The following is a 4,361-nucleotide window of genomic DNA, read 5'->3' on the forward strand; positions in this document are numbered from 1 at the left end:
CAATAAATATATACATATTGTAAGTACATCTACAAAAGCATTTTGTTTATGCCCATTAGTCAATATTCTACCTAAGTATGTAATGTGATAGGGGATGGGTAGTGGCAGAAGAAAGATCGGTCTTTAGGTCTGATGTGTGGGGATAGTTTCTTCGTTCTTCGATACCTTATTTTTTCTTTTGTTCACATCCCTAGTTATTTTCTTGTTTACTTTAGGCCTTGAGTGTGGGTTTTTAATGGGGTTGATGCTGGATGTCTTACCTGTGGCTCCTTTTGGTTACATAATAGTATATATGTTGAGCAACAGTGGACTTGCTTCTTGTTAGTTAGAATATCTGCAAGGAGACATCAAATGGATCGGGATCTCAATTGAAGGGATGTTCATCCATCATTCATTTCGTGCTGGATTCCATTACCTTCAGGAAGGCTCTTAATATGCTTTACTGTGACATTTCTTCCTTTCAGCCAATGGAAATTTATGTTGATGACGAGGTGAAATTGACCCTTCATGGTCTTGTACAGGTATTAAGTTTGGTTTTTGGTCTTTGCCTTATTTTTAACCATTGTCTTACCTCTCAATTTTAGGTTTTCCTCTTTTGTTAGGTTTTCCCCTTTTCTGACATCTGTGGTCGTTAGTTCTTTCTTAACTTCATCTCTGTTAAGATGCTGATCATTTTTTACTTCCATCCGGTCAGGCTGAGGATCTCCTTCACCGTTTTTTGATTTTCTTAGTGCTCCACCCAAGGTGATACTCTTCTTTGACTCTGGTAATTTCGCTATCAGTAGCCGTTGTCTTAGAGCTCATTTTCCCCAATCAATGGTTTTGTCAAACATTTAACTATTATGTATTTTTTTTATATTTATTTTGTGCAGTTGTGGAAAGTGTTTGCCTTTTGAGCTTCTCATGTGGCATTGTGCTTGAGTTTATTTGATTATATTTCTATTGTTACTAATGCAGGTAATATTATCGCCAGATGCAGATCCACCAGTTGTCAGAATAATGGATTACAAGTACGACATGCACTCACAATCATTCTTCTGCTTTCTTTTTTTAACGGTGGATGCACTTTGATGCTTCGATAAAATCCTGCTCTGAGATCACGTTGATATTAATTTCTTGATGGATACATATTACATTCTACTAATATGGGGCTAATCTTCAGAAAATTTCATGGTGCATATTTTATGAAGATTTATGTGATCTTCACATTATTATTGCAATTGACTAATTTACTTTAGGCTACTATTTTGGACAATTGCTTATAGTTAAGGGCATTGAAAAACAAACATTAAATTTAAGGCTTGGGGGTGAGACAATGGTTGAAAATATAGATGTCGAAGTTGATGTTCTATCCATTACCTATATTTTGTATGTTGCTTATCTGTCTTGTGAATGGTTAGACTTGATGCATATTGATATCTAATTTTACTTCCCTTGCAGTAAATATAGATATGAACTGCAAAAGAAGAAAAGGGAACAATAGAAGAAAAGTATTGGTGAATGTCTCCTCTGTTTGTAGTTTGTTGTTTTTCTCTTATTTATGCATTAATGATCAGTTATGAGGAAAGATACTAATAAAATTATGCACCTGAATGATAGCCAATAGGGTGGATTTGAAGGAGCTCAAGATGGGGTAATTAACTTGGCCTTCGAATCTTGCTTTCACTTATAATCTTCCTATTAAAATTTGCATATTGTTTTCTATTGCCTTCTTGTCTTCTAATTTCCCAATGACTTCATCTCCTTTGTAATTCGTGGATGTGCCTTTGAATGTTGAAATGCACATAGAACATGGGAAGTGTAGTTTCAATTAAAAAAGTGTCAAATTTACCAAAACAATCTGATATACTACTGATTGGTATTCGAACTTGCCCAATTTGACTATGTTACACGGATTCTTTGGAATTTCGAAGGTACCCGTGTCAACATGACACGACACGGGTACGGGTGCGGGATACGGCCGGGATATGGTTCCTTAGAAATGGATACGGCAGAAGAATCGAAAGAGGAGAGAGCAAGAAGAGAACCTAGCCTTCGACTTCAATCTGACTTGGTTGTAGATCATTGATCGATCTGCGAAGTTGATCGATCTACGAAGTCAATCTACTGTGCTCCTTCGTCTTCCCCTTTGATCTCGATCTCCATCTCCATCTCCATCTTCTCGCCTCTTCTTCACTCACTCTCTCTCTCTCTCTCTCTCTCTCTCTCTCTCTCTCTCTCTCTCTCTTTTCTTTTTTAATCAGTCTCTCTCCGTCCCTTCTTTTTAATATAATTTGAATTATATGTAATATAAACTATATTGTTATAATATTATTCATATTATATCATAAATAACATAACTTTTATGTCTAAAATTAAAATAATTTATTTTATCATATATAATCTAATTTATTTTAAGTCTAAAATAATGTTTATAATTTTTATTTATTATTTATTTGTTATTTTTTTAATAAAATTTGTTATTCCTTAAACTTTTTAAACTCATTTTCATATAATAAATATATTTAAAAATAACTATTTAACGTATTCCCGTACCCATATCGTAATTTGGATCTATATCCACGTATTCTTAATTTTTAATTTTAAAGTGCCCAACCCTTAGATACACACCCGTACCCGATACCCGCACCTGAGTCCGTGTAACGTAGCAATCTGAAACTTGGGATATTAACATCTTGCTACATTTGGGAATGAGCAATTGTTCTTACTGTTCTTTCTTATTTTTGACAGAAATAAATGGTGGAAATTGGATTTCAATGAATGACATCATTCTGTTTTACCAATTAAAGGTGTACATAGGGAAAATCTAGGCCAACTTTGTGATGTGGTCAACGTGGATGTTGAATTGTTGATACGTAGCTGTTCAACCTAATCATCCATTGTACTGACACATCATAAGATCAATCACAGTTAGGACCAGCCATGAAATACCCAGTTGAAGGGGAAATATACACCTCAACCTTGTGTCTTTTGTGCACTTGTTTTTATTTATAATTTATTTGTGTTGGTAATCTACCCTTTTATTGGGATGTTTCATATCTACTGTGTTGAATCGCTTGACTTCTGAACTCATGGGGTAATGTTCAAGGGTATTGTTGACCAGTTGAATTTTATATAAAATATTTTGGATTTACACATACATTCAATTCAATGTACAAAGTCATGTCAAGGATAGGAGGGTACTATACACCTCTTTTTGGCAGATGATGTGGTTGTGTGTGTGAGATTTGAGTACTTCTATCAGATCTCAAAAAATAAAAAGAAAAAGAAAACAAAGAAGACAACTGTACACCTCACTTCTACTATTGGGCTTACTTATTTATAATTTTTATGTTTCAGCAAGCCACCCTTTTATTTGTTTTTTCAAATGTACTACATTGAATACTACACTTCTAATCGTAGGATTTGAAATTTCACATAATATTTATTATTTATCATAGATTAGTTGAATTTTTATCAACTGTTTTGGATTCAACATAAATGCATTTAATGAATAAAGTCCCAGCAATGACTTGATTAGCTTGTAGTGATTTGGGTTCCAGTTCTTTTGAGGTTATGTAACCAATGTTTTTATTAGAATCTGTATATCATGGTTTGGTAAAAATCTTGCATGCTTAAAACCCCTTTCTGCAATGTTGAACACTAAATGAGGTAAATGTTTATTTATTTATTTGTATATGGCTTTATATTTGTAAATTTAACTTTTCTTCTATTTTTTAAGATTCTCTCCATTTTAATGCACATTTTTGGGGGTCTTTATACAACTGAAAATCTTGTTTTAATAAACAAGTATAGAACTTTTTGTTACTAAATGCATTTCTGTTTATTTTACTTGTTTCTATTGATTCTGTTGACAGTTACAACATCGATGTGCGTTTGAAAGTTGCACGGAAGTTTCTGAATGATGGAGACAAGGTGGTTTTGAATTTTTTTTTGTGGTGCCAGCAAATTCATACTGACACACTAATTTATGAATGATTTTGCATTCTTTTTACTATATTGATATCTAGTCAATACCTGCAGGTTAAGATTATACTAAACTTGAAGGGCTGTGAAAATGAGTTCAGAAATAATGCTATTGAGCTTATTAGGCGTTTTCAGAATGATGTTGGGCAGGTACTTGTATCTATCTCGTTGTTCAAAATCTTTCATACTTCTATCCTGGTGCCAACTTTTTTAGACATTCGACATAAGTTATAATAAATGAATATCGTATAATGATAATGAATTGTTAATTGTTGGATTGAAGTGTATAGGAAAATTTATGATCTGAAGTTACTATTTAATTATTTAATGTCATAGTATTCATTGTGAATAATTAGTCAACAATAGTTCTGTTCTATTGTACCTATGATTTAGGA

General features: G+C 33.0%; 1 long non-coding RNA gene across 1 annotated transcript; it reads left to right on the top strand.

Moving 5' to 3' along the window:
* Positions 1-666: 666 nt before the first annotated feature.
* Positions 667-4,044, top strand: LOC145804260 (uncharacterized). Its single transcript, XR_014345889.1, has 3 exons — positions 667-1,010; positions 1,441-1,633; positions 3,858-4,044. It is a non-coding gene; the product is annotated as an uncharacterized LOC145804260 (long non-coding RNA).
* Positions 4,045-4,361: the final 317 nt, after the last annotated feature.

The sequence above is a fragment of the Camellia sinensis genome, chromosome 12 (assembly GCF_055761805.1).
Source record: "Camellia sinensis isolate YWXY chromosome 12, ASM5576180v1, whole genome shotgun sequence".
In the NCBI taxonomy this organism is placed as follows: domain Eukaryota; kingdom Viridiplantae; phylum Streptophyta; class Magnoliopsida; order Ericales; family Theaceae; genus Camellia; species Camellia sinensis.